Raw genomic sequence first — 23,075 nt, 5'->3', positions numbered from 1 at the left:
GGGAGCAGAAATGCATCCAGCAGATAATTGAGGACGTAGATTACTACTCCGATGTGAAGAGGTTGGCGCAGCAGAGAAATTCGTGGCGGGTCGCATCAATCCAATCAGAAGAGTGATGAATAAAAAAAAAAATAAATAAAAAATAAAAATGAAAAAAAGAGAAAAATAAATGAATGGCTGAGCCTAAACAAAGAAGGAGCTCTCCGTACAAAGACTTGCGCACATCCACAAGAGATAATATTATGCATCTGGGTCGAGTCTTAAGTAACTAACAGGAAACAAAGGGTTTCGTTCCGAAATACCTATGGAGTAAGCAGTCAGCCTTCATATGAGTGGAAATTAATTACATGTGTTCTTCCTCAAGATTCCATATTGGGTTCTTTTTTTTTTTTGTTGTGTACATTAATGACCTCTCGGGTGTTACATTGCCAAATGCTAAGTGTATTCTGAATGCAGATGATATGAACATTGCAAAAACCAACAAGGCAAATAAAGATTTAGAAATGACCGCTACTCAAATTTTCACAGACATTAATAAATGGTTTAAAGCTAATTCCCTGTCATTAAGCTTTGAAAAACCCACTATATGCAGGCAGAACTTGTAAAAGGTTTCCTTCCAGTACGTGTATAACATATGAAGACATGTAGATGGCAAACGGTGACAGTATTAAATTTCTTGGATTACAACTCGATAACAAACTCAGTTGGGAAGGTAATACTCAAAATTACTGAAACGTCTAAAAAGTCTGTATTTCCAAAGTGAACTGCGTCAGATATCAATACAAAAACTTGCATACTTTGCTTACCTTCATTCTATTACGTCGTAAAGGATCACATTTCGAACTAATTCGTCAAACCGAGTAAACATCTTTACACTGCGAAAGCGTGTAATAAGCCCTCTTTTGGTGTAAATTCAAGAACATCATACAGAAACCAGTTCAAGGTATTGGGCATCCCTTCTCAGTATATTTACTCCTTAATGAAATTTTTCCAACCATTAGCTCATTTCATACAATCTGTGCTAGGAATAAGAACTACCTTGGTCCAAAAAGAGGCCGGTATTCATGAACATACATTTTCAAAAAATTGCCAGCCACAATTAAAAACTTGGTTTCAGATAAAGCATAGCTTAAAGGCAGCTCCTTATACTCTATAAACGAATTTCTTAACGGGGGCCCTTTAGACCAGCTTAAGTAAAAGTGCCTGTTAAATTTCAGTTTTGACAGCACGTGGTTGCAACAGTGGAGATTAGGTACTTTGCGTATGATAAATTGATTTAAAGCGCATAACTGTGTTTCATTCTGACTGTGTATTAGTTCAGTGAATATTGGCAGTTTCAGTCTGCTGTGATGTTTTCGTGTATTTTGACAATCGCCTTACAAGTGATCAGGGAAGTGAGTATTACACATATCAAAAAAAGTTTTTCATCTTCCCAGTTCCGAGAGTTCCGGAACCTGTACAGAAAATTGGAAAAGAGATTAATATAAACATCATTTCCGCCCTTTTATTGCTCATGAAAACCACACATTGCATGTTGTACCACCATACAGCGAGACCTTCAGAGACGGTGGTACAGTTTACTATACATACCGGTACCTCTAATACTCAGTAGCACGTCCACTTGTATTGATACATGCCTGTATTCGTCGTTGCATACTCCCCAAAAGTTCATCAAGGCACTGTTAGTTATATTGTCCCATTCCTCAACGGCGATTCGGCGTGGATCCCTCAGAGTGTTTGATGGGTCACGTCGTCCATAAATAGACCTTTACAACCTATCCCACGCATGTTCGATAGGGTTCACGTCTGGAGAACATGCTGGCCACTCCATAAATAGCCCTTTACAACCTATCCCACGCATGTTCGATAGGGTTCACGTCTGGAGAACATGCTGGCCACTCTAGTCGAGCGATGTCGTTATCCTGAAGGATGTCATTCACATGATGCGCACGATGGGGGAGCGAATTGTCGTCCATGAAGACGAATGCCTCGCCAATATGCTGCCGATATGGTTGCACTATCGATCGTATCGTACAGTCGTTACGGCGCCTTCCATGACTACCAGCGGCGTACGTAGGCCCCATATAAGACCACCCCAAAATAGCAGGGAACGTCCACCTTGTTGCACTCGCTGAACAGTGTGTCTAAGGCGTTCAGCCTGACCGGGTTTCCTCCAAACACGTCTCTGAAGATTGTCTGGTTGAAGGCATATGCGACACTCTTCAGTGACGAGATCGTGATGCCAACCCTGAGCAGTCCATTCAGCATGTTGTTGAGCCCACCTGTACAGCGCTGCATGCTGTCGTGGTCCCAAAGATGGACCTCGCCATGAATGTCGGGAGTGAAGCTGTACATCATGCACCCTATTTTGCTCAGTTTGAGTCGTAACACGACGTTCTGTGGCTGCACGAAAAGCATTATTCAACCAGGTGACGTTGCTGTCAGGGTTCCTCCGAGTCATAATCCATAGGTAGCAGTCATCCACTGCAGTAGCAACCCTTGGACAGACTGAACGAGGGATGTCATCGACAGTTCTTGTCCCTCTGTTTCTCCTCCATGTCCGAACAACATCGCTTTGGTTCACTCCGAGACTCCTGGACACTTCCCTTGTTGAGAGCCCTTCCTGGCACAAAGTAACAATGCGGATGCGATCTAACCACGGTAATGACCATCTATGCATGGTTGATCTACAGACAACACGAGCCGTGTACCTCCTTCCTGGTGGAATGACTGGAACTGATCGGCTGTCGGACCCCGTCTAATAGGCGCTGCTCAAGCATGGTTGTTTACATCTTTGGGCGGGTTTAGTAACATCTCTGAACAGTCAAAGGGACTGTGTCTGTGATACAATATTCAAGGTCAACGTCTATCTTCAGGAGTTCTGCGAACCGTTGGGATACAAAACTTTCTTTTTGTTGTGTGTATATTCAAATGTTCTGTGTTTTTTATGTAGTACTTTCTGAGATGTTCCACACCCACGAGAATCATGTTAGTTTTGGGCCTATGGAACGAAAACTGAATCTAATCTAATCTAATCTGGTGGAACAGCGCCAGTATGGTGTACTACGAATTGCTTCCGCGAGATGTAACCCTCGCTGCTGACATTTATTGTCAACAAGTGAAACGTCCAGACACAGTCCAAGAACAAGACCAGGAAGACTGCGTTAAGTGATGCTATTCCACGACAACGCCTTCCCGCATTCTGCTTGGCTATTGGTTCCCAACCTTTCTTAGACCGCCTTTTCAAAGCGGGTTCGTAACAGTGTGTGCGAACAATCAAATAGAGCTGCAGACATTGCAGGGTATATTCATAGAGTTTGAATTATCACCTCACAATATTATTACGTAATCAATTTTTTGTTGTTTTCAAGTACGTATCAGAAATTACCCCTAAGTGCAATTAGACATTAGACGGCCGCCCCCCCTCCAGTCTCTGCCGTCTGTTGCCCTTCCCCCCCCCACTCGGTACCCCCATTTTATCACCTAAATAAAATGTAGAATGAGAGACTTTTCTTGAAACATGTGTGTATATGTGTGTGTGTGAGCGCGCGCGTGTGTGTGTGTGTGTGTGTGTGTGTGTGTGTGTGTGGTGCATCCCAAGTGCTACACAAAGCTCCTGCTCCCGTGAGAAAGCTAGCTATACACCTTGAAGGTAGAAATTCGTATAAAAAATAAAAATTTAAAAAAAATAAAACATCCCTACGTTATTCGTCTCCAATTTGGCACTTGTTTTACCTACACACTATAATTCCATATAAAATCAATCAAGTTCAAATATGTGTACTCTACTAACTATTAACAAATCACTTGCTTGCTGCATTCCGTACCACGGAACTGGCAGAAATCGGTAGACTTCAGACTTAATGCTTCACGTCTGACTACAGCCACTAATAGTAAGAGTAATATTAATAATAAAAATCATTATAATAACACTGTGTACAGCACCATAGAAGCCATTATGTAGTTACTGCTCTATCATGTGTCAGTTAATTTATTTATATCTTTCGAAACGAGTAATGAAGCAATTCTGGACTACTTTAGGTAGTATGTACGACTTGGAGAAAACATTTTCTTGAGAGATTTAGCATTTGTTACACATATGTCTCACTTTTATAATCAGTGATGTAAGGGACGAAGCACAACATATGTGTGTAAAGGGTGAATATGTGAGGAACCTGTAACCTCTACAGAATTAATGCTAGTGAGACAAAGTGATTGTTGATAACTTATATAATGAAGATTGTTGATAGCTTACATAATCACTATTAGAGTCTTGCTCAGTTGTCATAATAGTAATTGAAATTAATTTAGTTTGGTGACTGAAACAGTATCGAATCTTTTAGTTTTTACCCGTCAGAAAATTTCATTTTACCCCTCATGTGTAAAAACCCCCTGGTTGGGAACCACTGTTCTAGACTGACAATAAGCACTATACAGGAGTTACGTTGGAAGGTCACTCTGCAGCCACCTTATTCACATGATCTTGAGCTCTAAGTCTTTCACCTTTTCCGTTCTCTATCGAACAACCTTCAAGGCACTTCCATTCATGATGAAAATGCTCTCCGAACGTGGCTCGACGAGTTCTTCGGCTTACAAAACCACGTGATTTATACAGTCATGGAATCGAAAAGTTATCCCGGCATTGGCAGGCTGTTGCAAATAGTGAAAGAGAATATATTATTGAAGACTAAATTCTCTGTTACATGTATCTGTTGTGCTTATTAAACTCACAGAAAAACGCTACGAACTTGTTCACCAACGCAATCTTATGGCCCAAACAAAAAAGGAATGACCCGTAAACATGGGCTTTAAAATGAATGAATGAATGAGCACTTTTTTATATCCACTACTGTGAAACATATCTCATCACTGCAAGCTTTCTGATATTACGAGCGACCTACAGAAACCAGTAACCAAAGGAGGACGCCTCGCTGCGTTATTATCCATGGAGACAAGAGGCAGTAAACATGTGTTAGTGTTGTTAATGTAAACAGTATCCCCCGGTCTGCGAAAGATCAGAGCATACATTAGAAGCAATGGGACCATTCTGTGTTTTGTTAACTGAACTAAGCGCACCTGTGACAAGAGAAGACCAAGAAACACCCCGAGGATACGCGCCGATAATCCACCCTTAGCTGCGTGCATGTAGGCAGCCGCCGACGGCCGAGCTGTCTCAAACTCTCAATCTCAGAGCCTCAGTACGCCGCACCAGGACTCGTTTCGCATTGCACCTCAGTACTTTGCGCTGCTCTCTAGTCTTCCACAGAGTCGTCGCTTCGCACCTTAGCTAACTGTAAGGGAACATTAGTCATTGTACAGTATATAATTGTGATATGGACAAAGACAAGATTCAAGAATTAGTACATGATATTTGATTGCTGTTAACCACAGAACTTCCTTCACCTTGGACATCACTGAAGTGAAGTACTCAATTGGTTCCTGTAATAAAGTGTATTTTAACCACGTGTGCATTTTGTGTTGTAGTGAGAGGAAACCGACCAACCACCTATCACACCACCCTCTCCTCATCCAGCCAGGAACAACAAAATATTACAAGAGGGCACAGCCGCCACAACACGTACTACCACCTCTCAAAATATGTGATAATTTTCTTAAAATCCAGGATAAATAGTGTGGTGTCACCGCCAGACACCACACTTGCTAGGTGGTAGCTTTAAATCGGCCGCGGTCCATTAGTACATGTCGGACCCGCGTGTCGCCACTGTCAGTAATTGCAGACCGAGCGCCACCACAAGGCAGGTCTAGAGAGACGTACTAGCACTCGCCCCAGTTGTACGACGACTTTGCTAGCGAATACACTGACGAAGCCTTTCTCTCATTTGCCGAGAGACAGTTAGAATAGCCTTCCGATAAGTCCATGGCTACGACCTAGCAAGGCGCCATTAACCATATCTAGAGAGAGTCTCACTTGTATCATCAAGAACGCTGTATACAAATGATGGATTAAAAGTTAAGTATTCCAGCAGCTACGTACTTTTCTTTATAGCATTCATTACGTATCCTGTTCCAACCCTCACGCCCGTCTGCGTTAGATTATAGCGTGCATTTCGGCCTCCTCTATCTACAAGGTGTTGGCACAATTGCCAACACATCAAATAATAACCAAATATATTTGTCAAGAGTCCATCTCAAATTCTTTAACCAAGCCTGCCTGTATACTGTTTGGATGAGAGTTAACGACTGAGCTAAGATTCGTTGAAGAGCTGAGCTGGAGGATATCAAATTAATAAATGCTGATCCCTGATCAGTGCCATTAAGCAAAGGTAATTTGTCCCATAGGAAGGTTTATTCCCTCCACCAGGATCAGCGACCACTTTCCATATTTGCGAATGCTGAACGAATTAGATAGCTATTAGCCAGCGATCGACGTGGTTTGTGTAGTTCTTCACTTCTTTCTCATCTACAGGCGGCACACAGGTCCAGTCCCCTCTACAGTTAAAATCTGCCCTCCATTTTGTGGGAGAACCAGTACGCAAACTTATTGTGTAAAGTAATGGCAAGTAACTTTTCTGCTATGACACGACGAACTCTCTGAATCCGGCAGGACCAAGAAACTTCAGCTTAGTATTTAATTTGTCCAAGGACCGCACTATCTTTCGATTCGAGAAAATCCGCTCCATCCACCTAAAGCTACCGACAGAAGAAGTATTTCATTACTTGCATTATTTGCAACAGCTCCCTGGGAGACCGATGATAGTCGCACATACTTCGATGTTTCTGAGATCTCAGTTAATGGGATCCCGATCAAATAATTGCTGTTCCATTCCTCTGGCTTGTAAAAGGGATATTAGAACTGACCTGTTCAAGACGGCCAAAGTTCAAGTACATAACCGCCCCCATCTTTATTAAATCCGACAGTGCTCCACTTCTAACGAGGTGGATGAGACGACAAACTTTAATCTTTCTTCTTTCGTCCTGAAGCTGAATGAATTCACTGTGTATATTCGCCAGTCATCTACGTAGAAAATTTTCAAGATATTCCGCTTCTGTAAGGCGATGCGAGGGAACTGACTCCTTTTAAGACCTTAAAGTAATATAACTTTGCAGTCTTCTGATCGCTTTCCTCACTTGTAGCTTGTCTTACACTCTTATACCAAATAACGAGATATTTTTTGTGGGCAAACTCGAGGAAGACCTGTTTTACATTTTACCAGAACGCGCCATCACACGTAATTGGTGAAATTGTGCTGTAAAGGGTCAGACTGGAAGAACATATGGAAAAAATTGGCGATGGGAAAGATTGTTTACTGACGGCGGTCTGAATGACCTACGTGAAGCTTCAGACCTCGCTGCTCCTTTCTCCGTGTCCATATTGTTTGTAGAAACGCTGGAATGTACCAGCAGGGTACAAAATATCGACACAGCGGGAATGTGTGCAGCTATAGCAATTAAGGTAATAACGTTCTTACAGTATCTCTTCTCAAAATTGCTCGTTCACAAGTATGCGTTGTTCACACACTAATCTAAATCGGAACCACTTCCACAGCACCGCAGCACACATCTGTCGATCATTTTTGTGAGAAATATCAAATTCTTCCTAACGTGATAATCAACTCTTTTCTAAACATCTCAATGGCACAATCACAGTCCGCGTATAGTACTCAACACAGTATCTTCATAGTAAATTCGTAAGATACGATTCACTGTTCCACAGCGCTACATGGCAGAGGTAAAACCCCTACGAGTTGTAACACGAGAGAACTCTCTTAAATTGTGAAATGAAACGCTGCAGTGTTGCGTGGCACATGTACACAATATCAAACGATTGCCTTTTTGTCGGTTAGACAAAACTTTTAATATAACTTTCCGTCCTGTGTTGCGACGAGCCAGCCCTTCTCCATCTTCCTATATCGGGGCATGCCACCACTTTCTGGATTTCCACGGAAACAGGAGTTATCGCACGCCAAAGAAGCAAAAACGGAGCTTTCGGCTCACTACAGATAGCTGCGTACAATAATATGCAGCTTACAGTGTTTTGCGTTTCGTCAGATTGTTCGTCAGGCGAACTAGGCGAAAACATATTTGCGTTTTGTCAAACTTCTTCGTCATGCTAACACAGTGAAGATGTCTTTTATTTAATCATTCATTTATTCAGCCAACAAAGATTAGGGTCGTTAGGCCACACTTGCATCTAGCCAGGCGCTCTACATAATTTTAACACATTAATTACGATAAGTAAGTTATAAATGACATGTAAGAGAAAGCATTATGAATCTCTTAGTAATTACTTCATAAGAAGTACAAGAAAGACAAAATCAAAAAGGTAGACGTAAAATATAACGGCTAGCAGCAACGGCCATGAGAGGGAAGGTGAAAAAGAGAGAGAGGAACGTAATAAAGTACGATACATAAAGATAGGAAAAATAGACGTGCCTGATTGAGGAATCGGTTGCAAATGGGTGAAAATGGGAGCATTTGTTTTACTATTTTACAGAGAAAACTGGCCATATAGGTTTACGCTAACTTTTAGGGAAACGTTATGACGGTAATACGTAACAACTGTAGAAAATGAGTCACACTTGTTGACCCACGCTAAGATCAATGTTGTTCCGCGATAAAACCATTGCGCAACTAGAGTGACAGACTGTCGAAAGACGGTACATATTTCCGATTTCCTGCAGACACAGTTCTGCTGCGGTACAGATAACATATGCATCAGAGTGTAATGACACGGTCACGACAAACGTACTCAAAAACTTAAGTTTGCGGGGACAGTACGACTGTACGCCTATTCGAGTGAAATACTGTCGGTACGCGGTCCAAATGTATTTTCGCGTCCAACCGTAGTAAAATGGTGCCGTAAAGAGCTGCATAATGCTTATCGGAAGGTCCTAATCTTGCACCATACAGTTTGCAAATTCTTGTTTTGCTGCCGAGCTTAAAGAACACCTGTGGCGGTGAATGAGATATACCAACAATGTGGCCGTTCACACAGCGGTTCTCGAATAACTCTGTGACCGAAGGGTGAATTTCTATCATCGAGGAATTGAACGATTGGTACAATGTTCCGATGTTTACAGCTACTTGCTGACTGGGTTGAAAAATTGTGCCGTGTATCTGTGTTCCTTTGATTTGTAAGTTAGCATTCATTAAAAGGAACTTGGCCTGCCGTGACGTGTAATTTTCATTTTGAAGTGCCCTCGTAGAAGGAAGTGCTTCAGGACATTTAATTGTACACGAAGTGAAGGGCAGCTTGCACAAAAGAAGTGTGTGAATTTTTTATAAATACATAGGCTTAATTTGGGTAGTAGATAAGTGAAACCTTATGTTTCGAGTACGATGAGATGACAAATACTTTACGTTCCGTCAGACTGCTTCGTCATGTGAACTCGGTGAAGATGTTTCTTACATTCCATCGGATTTTTTTGTTACGTGCACTCGGTGAATACCTGTTTTACTTTTCATCACATTAGTCCGTCATCCAGTCTAGGTGAAAACGTGTCTGGCGTGTCATCAGATACCTTCGTTAGCGAAACGGACGAAGAGGTTTTTCTATGCTCCATGGTTTAGCTACAAACATGCAGTCAGGACTTGTTTCAGGTTTCTTTAGACTGATTAGTCCGACAGTCGGGACGAAAGATGTCATCACCAGTTCGAACGTTTGGTGCACACACTTCAGTTCCGCTGCATACACGCTGCTGATCGGCTGCTCCGCTTTCGGTCCGACAACGCTGTTCACCGAACAGTTTCCACGTGGTATCACATCCAGCGTCGGGCTGCGCTTTCACAGAATGCGAATTCTTTAAAAAATTTTACGGCCGTCAGGACTTCTGTGACAAACCAAGTTGTCTAATTAAGGCGCGCGAAAGTGAGTTCAGCCGCGGTGTAGGTGCTCAACGTTACCCACCTGCGGGATGAGAACTGTTTCCGGGAGGTTTAAGACACATAGCGTCAATGTAGGGGCGTCAATGTGTGTACTATTCAACGCTTAAATGGTGGCTCTGCCGTTTCAAAAAAAATGGTTCAAATGGCTCTGAGCACTATGGGACTTAACTTCTGAGGTCATCAGTCCCCTAGAACTTAGAACTACTTAAACCTAACCTAACCTAAGGACATCACACACATCCATGCCCGAGGCAAGATTCGAACCTGCGACCGTAGCGGTCGCTCGGCTCCAGACTGTAGCGCCTAGAACCGCACGGCCACTCCGGCCGGCCTCTGCCGTTTCAAAATGGCTATATGCAGAACGTTCACACCATATGGGCAAGATAAGTCACATTGGCAATGAGTGAATTCTGAATTTTATTTCACAGACCTACGTGAGTTGGCGACGCAACCACTGTCTCTCGATCGTCAGCAGGCTGTTCAGAGTATCAAAGCACAACTGCTGCGTCTTAAGGCAGTGGAGATGGAAGGAGTTAAAGTACGTGCGAGAATGCTCGATGGATTTCACAACGAAAGACCGCCATTACACTGCATGGTGAGAGGAAGAAGGCAGCGGCGACGTACACTTGTACGGGCTATCGAAATGGTCGATGGATCGCGGACCATTTTACGGAAGGAGGCTGCACGTGCTTTTGCTCATCACTGTCGCAGTTTCTATGAGAACGACAGCCTAGACACAGCAAGATTCGCAGGCGTGCTTCGAAAAATGCCAGCGGCTGAGCATCTACATCTACATCTACATGATTACTCTGCAATTCACATTTAAGTGCTTGGCAGAGGGTTCATCGAACCACAATCATATTATCTCCCTACCATTCCACTCCCGAACAGCGCGTGGGAAAAACAAACAACTAAACCTTTCTGTTCGAGCTCTGATTTCTCTTATTATATTTTGATGATCATTCCTACCTATGTAGGTTGGGCTCAACAAAATATTTTCGCATTCGGAAGAGAAAGTTAGTGACTGAAATTTCGTAAATAGATCTCGCCGCGACGAAAAACGTCTTTGCTTTAATGACTTCCATCCCAACTCGCGTATCATATCTGCCACACTCTCTCCCCTAATACGCGATAATACAAAACGAGCTGCCCTTTTTTGCATCCTTTCGATGTCCTCGGTCAATCCCACCTGGTAAGGATCCCACACCGCGCAGCAATAGTCTAACAGAGGACGAACGAGTGTAGTGTAAGCCGTCTCTTTAGTGGACTTGTTGCATCTTCTAAGTGTCCTGCCAATGAAACGCAACCTTTGGCTCAACTTCCCCACAATATTATCTATGTGGTCTTTCCAACTGAAGTTGTTCGTAATTTTTACACCCAGGTACTTAGTTGAATTGACAGCCTTGAGAATTGTACTATTTATCGAGAAATCGAATTCCAACGGATATCTTTTGGAACTCATGTGGATCACCTCACACTTTTCGTTATTTAGCGTCAACTGCCACCTGCCACACCATACAGCAATCTTTTCTAAATCGCTTTGCAACTGATACTGGTCTTCGGATGACCTTACTAGACGGTAAAATACAGCATCATCTGCGAACAATCTAAGAGAACTGCTCAGATTGTCACCCAGGTCATTTATACAGATCAGGAACAGCAGAGGTCCCAGGACGCTTCCCTGCGGAACACCTGATATCACTTCAGTTTTACTCGATGATTTGCCGTCTATTATTAGGAACTGCGGCCTTCCTGACAGGAAATCACGAATCCAGTCGCACAACTGAGACGTTACCGCATAGGCCCGCAGCTTGTTTAGAAGTCGCTTGTGAGGAACGGTGTCAAAAGCTTTCCGGTGTGCAGCATCCCGCTGCAGTGGACGGCCTTATGGCTGATCTTAGATGATTTGGACGTTGCCCTAAAGCGTGGTGCGTTAAACAAAGTCTCCTGGACCGGGTGGATTCCCTCTTGGGTACCACCGTACCTTCGCTTCTCTTATGGGAGCGGCGTTGGTACAGATGTACAAAGAACTCTTAATACCTTCCTTACGGTTCCCTAACGAATTCACAGAGGGTATCACGATACACGTTCCAAAACGAAGTTGTAGTCGTAGCCTACAATACTATCGGCCTTTGACACTACTGAACGGAGACAACAAAATCTACATCTACATCTACATCCATACTCCGCAAGTCACCTGACGGTGTATGGCGAGGGTACATTGAGTACCTCTATCGGTTCTCCCTTCTATTCCAGTCTCGTATTGTTCGTGGAAAGAAGGATTGTCGGTATGCCTCTGTGTGGGCTCTAATCTCTCTGATTTTATCCTCATGGTCTCTTCGCGAGATATACGTAGGTGGGAGCAATATAATTGCGTGTATCTTTTGTGCCTGCCGTCAAGAGTCCACGAAGCACAAAATACATTTGGATTAAATCTACCTAGGTGGAAAGAGCAACATACAAACGATGCTAGGGGCATGCGGGGATGTCATAACACTGATGTCGGCATGTAGATCTTGAGGACTACTGGATTTCGATCACGCTTTCGAACGAGTGGACAATGTATTTCTACGCGCGGTCATGGAACGGATGAAAATCACTCTTACATTTGTCGACACGATCTTGCGGTTGATGTATGGTGCTCACTCGAGAGCCTTGCGGAAAGGTGTTAGCTCAGAACCTGTTACTATCCAGTGCTCTGTGCGGAAGGTCATCCCCCTTCAGCCATCTTATTTGCAGTCGCTCTTGAACGTGCATTACACCGCCTCTGATGGAGCCTTGAAAGCGTCCAACTATGGGCCGTATCTTTCCAACGCCGCCAACGTTGTTTTATGGTAAAGTCAGGAGAAGAAGTCCAGGAGGTATTGGGACGCGTTTAGCAATATGGAAGGTGTCGGGTAGTGTCACTAACCTACCGATGACCGATGTATGGAAGTGGGCAGAGAGCTGCCACCAAGGACAGCAGTGCCCATTACCGAGATACCCAATCTCAAGTGTTTGGGAGTGTTGTTCCATGGAAAAACGCGACGTACAGCGACTGATAATTATCGACGGCTGCTGCGACAGATACGCACATTAGTACGACAACACGCATTGCGTGCCACGGATATGTTCCACCGCTCACATTATGGCAGCTTCTATTTGGCACTAAAAGTAGAACACTCGGCACACATACTGCCGTAGCCCACCACGGTCGCGTCTAGGTTACAGTGGGTCTTCGGACTTTGAGAAAGTGCTGACTTCCCTCCGCTGCGATGCCACCGAGAGGGGGCGGCATCGGGCCCATACACGTGAGGAACAGGGCGCGCGTAATATTTCTTAATAGGATGCAAGGCTTTTGTAGAACTGAGTAGTCACTTTAATGGGCGCTGTGATCAATGTGGCGGCCCCCCTTCACTCCGTCCACTCGTCCACATCACGGCACCACTTGTACATCTGCGGGATGTCTTCTTCGATTACAGGACAGTTTGTCGGAGACCAGGTTGCCCATTACGAAAGACGTATATCGAAGCTTCCCTCAGCAACCACCTCGCAATATGGCCGGACAAAAGTACCCATCGATACACTGGCAGAGAATATAGAGAGCAGTTCATCTCCTACAGAGGTACTTGCGTTGTGCTACGTAGTGGTTAACGGCAACTTCACAAACCTTTGTGCACTTCATTCACCTGGTCAACACGCCAATGTGCCCCCAATGCGCAGTCGCCGACTCCGACGAGCATCGTTTGGTTTGTGGCAAGCCAATCGACTGTTGGATTCTCACGAAGAAAATGATGGCCCTTTTATTGTATACGGCACACATGGTGATCAAAGCTGACGACTTACATTTTCCGGACACAGCGTACTTTCCACCGCCAGGACAAACGCCGTAAGCTGGATAAAGGAGATGCCTACGTATTATCTGTATTGCGCAGATAACAAGGACGGCACAGACTTCCAGTACACACTACAAAGGCAACATATGAACTTGCGGTGGCACGTGAAATATAGAACTTATTTTTCCAATTACGTGGATGTGTTATTCAGGAACAATCCGGCTGTCTGAGGTGTTCCGGTTGCTAGAAGTGAAATGAGGAGATACATCAAGGGTCAGGAACTTAGGTTCATGCCCAGGGGACTATATATTGCTTTTAAGTCAGCAAAAAGCCGATCTCGAAACGCGCCAACCGAGCCGTTGCAGGGTCCCGTTTTTCTTTTGTTAGTGAGTTCCGTGTCCGCCCCGATAGCTGAGTGGTCAGCGTGACGGATTGTCGTCCTACGGGCCCGGGTTCGATTCCCGGCTGGGTCGGAGATTTTCTCCGCTCAGGGACTGGATGTTGTGTTGTCTTCATCATAATTTCACCCCCATCCGGCGCGCAGGTCACCCAATGTGGCGTCGAATGTAATAAGACCTGCGCCAAGGCGGTCGGACCCGCCCCGTAAGGGGCCAATGACGCCAAACGCTCCGTTTCAGTGAGTTCCTTAAATATAGACGGCCTTGGGAGCAGTTTTACGTTTGGCTGTGTTGAATGGCATCTTTAGTTTCTCTATGCTGTGTTTTGCACACGTAAAAGGCAAATAAATAAACAAATACATAAATAAAAAAAATGAAATAACACCATTTCATACCTTGGATCACATTCGAAGGAACTGGAGGGAGTAGACATTGAGGTTAGGCTTCGTGTTCCAATCGCGCTTTCCAGGTTCGAACCGACAAACCGCTTATATTTTGAATAAAAATCATCAGCAGTGGCAGCCGAAGAACTCTGGCATACGGAGTAAACCTCATTCAGCCACAGTCTGCCTTCGGCAGTGACACAGTGCGGACCGTGTTGCCTGCCGGCCGCGCTGTGGTGCGCGTGCCTGTTTGTTTACGCCGGAGCAGCTTCGCGTGTGCGGTGTTGTGAGTATAGAACGAGATGGCACACTCGTACAGAAAAACGACTTTGAAGTTCAGTTTTGCGAACGACTATACACGACCAAAGGCACACGAGGTTGAACGTTTCTTCAGAGAAGAGGTGAAAATCGATCCACAGGAAATCGTGGGAATCAATTTATCGCTCGTTTCAAGCGTCGTCTATGTCAAGCTTGTTGACGAGGCTGCTTGCGAAAGACTTCTACAACGATCACCGAACGGGTATCGTTTCTGTCATGCCGACGGGAATGTTGGTGCAGTTACAGTCGATCACGCGGGAATGGGGATCCGCACTATACGAGTCTTCGAACTTCCGTTTGAGGTCCCGTCTGAACTTGTTACCGACGCCTTTCGACCATACGGTACAGTTCTATCCCATGTGGCCGAAAAATGGACGAGTTTTACCACGTACCCCGTTTTAAATGGGGTGAGACAAATACGGATAGAGCTGCGCAAGCACGTCCCCTCTTATTTGTACATAGGAGGTTGTCGAGCAATTATAATCTATGATGGGCAACCTCGCACTTGCTCGGGGTGCGGGAAAGAAGGTCACGTCCGCTCGGAATGCCTCCAGCGACGTTTAGTGCAAACTCCACGGGATGACGTTCAGGCGCCACAACCGACGACTGTCTTACCGTTGACCTTTGTGGAAGCCCTGAGAAGCGACGTGAGGGAGACTTCCGATGGGCACCAGCAGCTGCCCCCTATAGAGAACATGGACACCAACGGACTGGAACTCCGACCACCGGTTCCACCACAGCAGACACAGGACACCACACAAGAGATGCAGCTGACGGCGGCTCCAGGATCATCCGTGGTGGCTGCCAGTGCTTCCACCGAGAGCGTGATAGGCCAGGCCCAAGACGGAGGATACGCAACCCCAACAGCCGATGCGGAAGCAAGGCAACGGAAACAGCGTTCGCCGAAGAGAAGAAAGAAGCGTCGACTGACTTCTGCTGACGATAGCCATAGTCCCGAGGGGACAGTGGACGACAACGACAGTATCGACCTGAGACCAGTGGATTCAACAGATACCGAGATGACGATGCAGGAACTACACAGCGACGATAACTTGAACTCTCCTTCTGGTGACCGGAAGGCGGAAGTGGAGATGACAACTGTCCAACATCAGAGCGATGACAACGTTACCTCCCATCTTTCGACCAGTTCCGGAAATATTCTGGGGGACTGGGCGCAAGAAATGGACCAACAGGAACGGGATGAAAATACGAACGCGACGATTGAGGACAGTCCTGGCCGGAGGCCGGGAGGGGTCGGGAAATGTTGACCAACTTAGTGTGTTGAGGAGCGCCGGGGGTGCAGATGGACGCTTAATGACACCGCCCTACAACTGATGAACACAAGCCAGGCGTACCGCGTTGCCACGATAAACATTAATGGCATACGGTCACCGCTTAAAATTCAAATGCTGAAAGATATGTTACGCGCTGCGGACGTGGATATTGTCCTCTTACAAGAAGTGCGTTTCACATCGCCGCCAGAGTTCTACGGTTACGAGGCACATTATTCAGTGCACGATGAAAGTGGATGCGGTGTGGCGATTCTCACCAGGGAAGGAATAGGAGTGGAGGACGTCAGGTCTCTCCCTTCGGCACGCGGCATAGCGATCACTGTCGACGGCGTTCGTTTCATCAATTTATACGCACCATCTGGCTCCACAAAACGAAGAGAAAGGGCGACTTTTTACACCGAAGAGATAGCACCGTTGTTCGCTGGACGCTTTGATAACTATGTAGTGGGCGGCGACTTTAATTGTGTCGTCGACAAAAAGGACCAAGTACCTCATTATGTGCCATGTATGGAACTGCGTGCGTTGATTACCGAAATGGCACTCCTGGATACCTGGGAACTGCAGCATGGTGACAGACCGGGTTATACGTTTGTCACGGGACACTCGGCGAGTAGACTTGATAGAGTGTACGTGACACGAGCTCTACGGACGACGATACTGGATGCCGAAATCTGGCCAGCGGCTTTTACGGATCATATGGCGTACGTCTGTACGATTTCACTAACGCGTCAGAAGATATGGCGGAGTAAAGGTCACTGGAAAATGAATTGTGCACTTTTACGTGACACTGAATGTCACCGTTCGATAGAGGCGGCCTGGGAGACCTGCGTTCGCCGCCAACGAGCATACACCTCGGTTCTCCAGTGGTGGATTAAATGCGCAAAACCAACGTTACGGAGAACGTTGATACGATACGGGCAGGACAAATCGCAGTGGAACCGCACAACGGCTGATTTTTATATTACAGCCCTGAGGAAGCTGATGACCCAACAACCATCGCCGGAAAGGCACACGGCCATGCGCATGATAAAAGCCAAGTTATTACAGCTGACGAGACTAAGAATGGAAGGTATAATGGTCCGGGCGAGATTGGCGGACACAGTTGCTGCCGAAACCCCCTCCATGCACCACGTGGTACGTGAACGCCAACGACGACGCAGGACATTGATCAGGGAACTAATCTCTGAAACTGGCCAGCCAGTCGTGCATCAGCGTGATATTGCGCATGTGTTTACCGACTATTTCCGCCAGTTATATGGACCTGTACATGTGAACCACGAGACACTACATGATGTCATCTCGGAAATGCCAGATAGAGGACCACCGCTGGATGCAGAGACCTTCATCACAGCGATAACAGAGGATGAGCTGACAGACGCAATTGCCAGGGGGGCTCCGAACAAGTCCCCTGGACAGGACGGCTTCCCAATTGAATTTTACCGCGCCTTTGCATACCTCATGGGACGGACCTGGATTCAGATGTACAACGAACTCCTGTTACCGCAGACTGAGATACCTGCCGAGTTCACGGAGGGTATCATCATCCCCATACCCAAACCACGCGGTGGCAGAAATCCAGGAGATTATAGACCACTCACTCTCTTGAACTGCGACTACAAGATTTTCGCGCGCATACTTGGGGCTCGCCTGCGGTCTTCACTATCTGATAGACTCCTCATAGATCAAACTTGCCTCGGCGGTAAGAGCAACGTACATACGGCGCTCAGTGACTACCGAGATATCATCGCATTAGCAGCGGCATGCCGAGTGCGTGCGGCACTCGTCGCTATTGACTTCGATCATGCATTCGACAGAGTGGATCATACCTTTTTGCATGCGGTGATGGACAGATTGGGAATCCCACAGGCCTTCATCCTAGTGATCATGCGACTGTTACACGGCGTACGATCAAAGGTCTCGGTGAATGGGCGGGGCACTGACTACATTGTTATTTCAAGGTCAGTTCGTCAAGGTTGCCCCCTGTCGATATTTTTGTATGCAATGGCTTTGGAACCCTGTTTATATGGTCTCCGAAGACGGTTGGAGGGAGTGCCGTTGCCACAACTGACCTTTCATTGCCGCGCTTATGCTGACGATGTGATGCTGGTGGCACGGACAGGCGAAGAAGTACGTACGGCGTTGGCATGGATACAGCGATACGGGATGGCGGCAGGAAGCGTGCTTAATCTACAAAAATCACGCTGCATGAATGTCGGTCGAGGATTACAACCGGGGGAGGAAGGGCCGCTCATCTTAGTTAAGACCGTAAAATGCCTAGGTATTACGTTCCACACGGATGTGCAGCGGACAGCAGCGGATAACTACCGACGCATATTAAAGCTGATGCGGACAATGGTGCTGTTACAGAAACTAAGAGCGTTGGATATGATTCAGAGGGTGACCTATGTTAACGTATACCTAGCACCGAGACTCACTCACGTAGCGCATGTCCTGCCTTTAACGCGCACAATGGCATCACGCATACAAGCAACTTTCGGAACCTACGTGAGTGTGGGACACCTGTTTAAGATCCGATACACAACGCTTACGCTACCACCTGGAGAGGGTGGACTTGGTCTAGTGAACGTATATGAAAAGGCACGGGCGTTATTCGTCAGTACGATTTTCCGACAGTGGCGCGGCCAATTTCGCAATATCTCGGGTGCGTTGGCCGATGTACTAGCGCCCACTTCAATGCTGCCACCAGTCGATGTGGGCCATATTTCACCGAAGCTGTCACACTTCAAGTCTTTTTTTTTGGAGCTTAGCTATGTCAGAGATTCCTTCCCAACAACACGACTACCGACGACGCGAGACGTATACCATCTCTTACTGCGCCGGTGTCCCAGGAATACTCTGGAAAAGAAGTACCCAGACAAGAACTGGCGACAGATCTGGCGCGTTATACGGAACGTTTACCTCCCAACGTCGGTACGCTCAACATGGTATGTGGTGATAAATAGGAAGTTCGCAACGAATCAACGGCGGCACGCGATTCATTTGGCAGACACTCCACTATGTTTAGGCTGCGCAACAGTGGACACTGATGAACATCGTTTAGCATGTAGTGGGACGGCTCCAGTGTGGCAGTTGACACAACAGATATTGGCGTTCCTGTTACGCTCCGCCCCTCACACAATTTCATCAGACACACTTTTTTTCCCCCAAGAATCTTATTTCCCGGTCCAAAAAACCAATGCAGTGACATGGGTGCGGGGAATGGTGGTGGGCTACGTGTATAACGAATCGGAAAAGGACAAAATTGATTTTTGGCATTTTCTCTTGGATGGGCACACGAAGCTGCAACAGCATAAGAAATATAGGCAAGACTTCGCTAATTACTTGCGACTTACATTTACCGACCCGCCGGCCAGATGGGGTGTGACGGGTGAGAGATGAGATAGACGAAGAAGCCGAGATTGACATCGATCACACTTACGGACCCTTAGTTAATTTCGAGAAGACGACCCAGTCTTACACCAACGTCTGGAGAACGAGTCGATAGATGGCTCTCTTGCTCTATCGAACGTCGGGTCGTGAGCAGGTGTCGCCCCCGACACGAATTTCATTTCATTGCTACAGGAGCATGTTTCTTTTGTATTTGTACTATCCGCAATGTCTTCATGTCTTTCATTTGAGCATTTTCAGTTTTATTTATTTCCTTAATTAATTAATTTTCTAATTAGCCACTTTTGTCAACATATGGAATTTGTAGACACGAGTTCGAGGAAAAAAAAAAAAAAAAAAAAAAAAAAAAAAAAAAAAAAAGTTAGTAGAGCACTTGCCCACGAAAGGCAAAGGTCCCGAGTTCGAAAAAAAAAAAAAAAAAAAAGAAAGATAGCTGAGTGGTCAGCGTGACGGATTGTCGTCCTACGGGCCCGGGTTCGATTCCCGGCTGGGTCGGAGATTTTCTCCGCTCAGGGACTGGATGTTGTGTTGTCTTCATCATCATTTCACCCCCATCCGGCGCGCAGGTCACCCAATGTGGCGTCGAATGTAATAAGACCTGCGCCAAGGCGGTCGGACCCGCCCCGTAAGGGGCCAATGACGCCAAACGCTCCGTTTCAGTGAGTTCCTTAAATATAGACGGCCTTGGGTGCAGTTTTACGTTTGGCTGTGTTGAATGGCATCTTTAGTTTCTCTATGCTGTGTTTTGCACACGTAAAAGGCAAATAAATAAACAAATACATAAATAAAAAAAATGAAATAACACCATTTCATACCTTGGATCACATTCGAAGGAACTGGAGGGAGTAGACATTGAGGTTAGGCTTCGTGTTCCAATCGCGCTTTCCAGGTTCGAACCGACAAACCGCTTATATTTTGAATAAAAATCATCAGCAGTGGCAGCCGAAGAACTCTGGCATACGGAGTAAACCTCATTCAGCCAATGGCCTTGTCAAAGAGATAGAGGAGCAGACAGAGGTATAGGGCCCTCTCTTGCCCTTGGACCTGAAGGCGGTATGATCAACGGCATGACGATGCACTGAAAAAGTATCATCAGACCAGTCCATCATTCGGATCGCCGGGAGGGGCTGTCTTTGTGGAGGTGATCACGAGGAAAACATACCAACGAAATAGTGACGTTATACGAGTTGGGGCGTGAGGTGTCAGAAGTTTGAAAGTTATAGGGAAGCTACAAAATCTGAAATGGGAAATGCTAACGCTAAATCTAGATATAGTGGGGGTCACTGAAGTGGAATGGTAAAAAGGTAGGTATTTCTGGTTAGCAGAGAGTGAGTCACTGTGAACAGTTCGGTGACAGCGTTGTTTTAACCAGAACTGAAAGCAACCCAAAACCGACAATGATGGTTCAGGTATACATGCCGACGTCGCAATTTGAAGATATGGAGAAAGTGTACGTGGATATTGATGGGTAATTCAGTACGTAAAGAGAGATGAAAATCTAAAGGTCATGTGGGTCCGGAATGTGGTTGTAGGGGAAGGAGCAGAAGATATGGTTATGGGAGAATGCGGGCTTGGCACTAGGAAGAGAAACACTAATTGAGTTTTACAATAACCTCAGCCAGTAATAGCGAATACTATGTTCAAGAATCACAAGAGGATTAGGTATACTTGGACAACCTCGGGAGATACAGGATGATTTCAGTTACATTACATCGTGATCAGGCAAAGATTCATAAATCATATATTGGACTGTAAGGTGTACCCAGGAGCAGATATAGAATCAGATCACAAAATACTGCTGATGATGAGTAGGCTGAAGTTTATCAGACTAGTCAGGAAGAATCATTGCGCATAGAAGCGGAATACTGAAGTGCTAAAGAATGAAGGGTGAGCTTGAAGTTCTCTGAGGCTATACAGGTTGACATTTTCCACCGTCTACAAACATTGATCGTTGAGAGGATAAGGAACAAAAAGAATCTAACGAACTTATGTCCAGAAATAGCTTGGATTCCATGCCAGATACCATTTATCCAATCATACTTCGTTAGATACTCCGGTCTAATACGCGCTGTACCATGCAGCCACGGTTACAGTATGCATGGTTTCCTGTTAGAGAGTGGCACTGTTACTTATACGTCATGCCTAGCGCCATTTCCTGCTGTAGTAATTAGTAATGTTGTGTCCAATTCACTTCTCTTGCTGACTCACCTTTTAGTAGGTGTTATAAAGCGTTGTACACAATGGTTCCGTATTTGAATCGAGACCTTGCCGACATGGTATTTACTTTCGGAAATGTGAATGGCAACGGACAGCGGGCAGCAAGGCTGTGTCAGGAGACTTATCCTCGCAGACAACAAAAATTGTTCAAATGGCTCTGAGCAAAAATGGTTCAAATGGCTCTGAGCACTATGGGACTTAACTGCTGAGGTCAACAGTCCCCTAGAACTTAGAACTACTTAAACCTAACTAACCTAAGGACATCACACACATCCATGCCCGAGGCAGGATTCGAACCTGCGACCGTAGCGATCGAGCGGTTCCAAACTGTAGCGCCTAGAACCGCTCGGCCACTCGGGCCGGTCTGGCTCTGAGCACTATGGGACTTAACTGCTGAGGTCATCAGTCCCCTAGAACTTAGAACTACTTAAAACTACCTAACCTAGGGACATCACACACATTCATGCCCGAGGCAGGATTAAAAGCTGCGACCGTAGCGGTCGCGCGGCTCCAGACTGTAGCGCCTAGAACCGCGCGGCCACTTCGCCTGGCTCGCAGACAACAACCACAGCATTCAATGTTTGTAACAGTGTTTCGCTGTTCGTCTGAGACAGGGTTTCGCCTGAGGCATGGTCGTTTCAGGAAGCAGGAGAGAGCGGATGCGTGGAAAGAGAACACTGAGGGCGTCTCATATCGTAATAGAAGAATAAACAGGAGTCAATGTCGAAGAGGTAGGGGATCCACTACTAGAATCAGAAGTTAAAAGAGCTTTGGAAGACTTAAGATCGAATAAGGCAACTGAGATAGATAACATTCCAACAGAATTCCTGAAATCATTGGGGGAAGTGGCTACAAAACGACTACTCACTTTTGTTTTTAGAATGTATATATATATGATATACCATATGTATATGTATACCATATGTATATATATGATATACCATCTGACTTTCGGGGAAACGAAACTATCGAACAATCTGCTTAACAAATCATGCGTCTAAGTTGTTGAAAATAATAAAACACACAATAATTGAAAAGAAAAGTGAAGATCTCATAGAAAAAATAAAAAAATAAAAGTGGAGCTCTGTGTTTGATAAGCCCGATAAAAAAAAGAAGAAATGTTTGTTTCGTAAACATCTTACGTCTTGTTCAACACATTCATTTCTCATATTCATCCCAACTGGAAATTAGGTTCCATCAGACTCAGGAAAATACTTGTTGATTGTAACTATCACTTTCTCCTTTGGAGAAGTTTCTTCCCAGCAAGCAAAAGTTTCAAGTTAGGGAACGGGAAGAAGTTAAGCTCTGATACGTATGGTCAATAGGGTGGAGGAGGAATCATTTCAGTGCCAGTTCATACAATTCCGCCATTTTTGTAGCTCATGTGTGGGATTATTC

General features: G+C 45.5%; 1 non-coding gene across 1 annotated transcript; it reads right to left on the bottom strand.

Annotated features, from left to right (window-relative positions):
- Positions 1 to 21,953: 21,953 nt before the first annotated feature.
- On the bottom strand, positions 21,954 to 22,037 carry Trnap-ugg (transfer RNA proline (anticodon UGG)). Its single transcript has one exon. It is a non-coding gene; the product is annotated as a tRNA-Pro (tRNA).
- Positions 22,038 to 23,075: the final 1,038 nt, after the last annotated feature.

The sequence above is a fragment of the Schistocerca cancellata genome, chromosome 1 (genome assembly GCF_023864275.1).
Source record: "Schistocerca cancellata isolate TAMUIC-IGC-003103 chromosome 1, iqSchCanc2.1, whole genome shotgun sequence".
NCBI lineage: Eukaryota > Metazoa > Arthropoda > Insecta > Orthoptera > Acrididae > Schistocerca > Schistocerca cancellata.
Note: the sequence above shows the minus strand (reverse complement) of the source record. Positions and strands in the feature narration are given on the sequence as shown.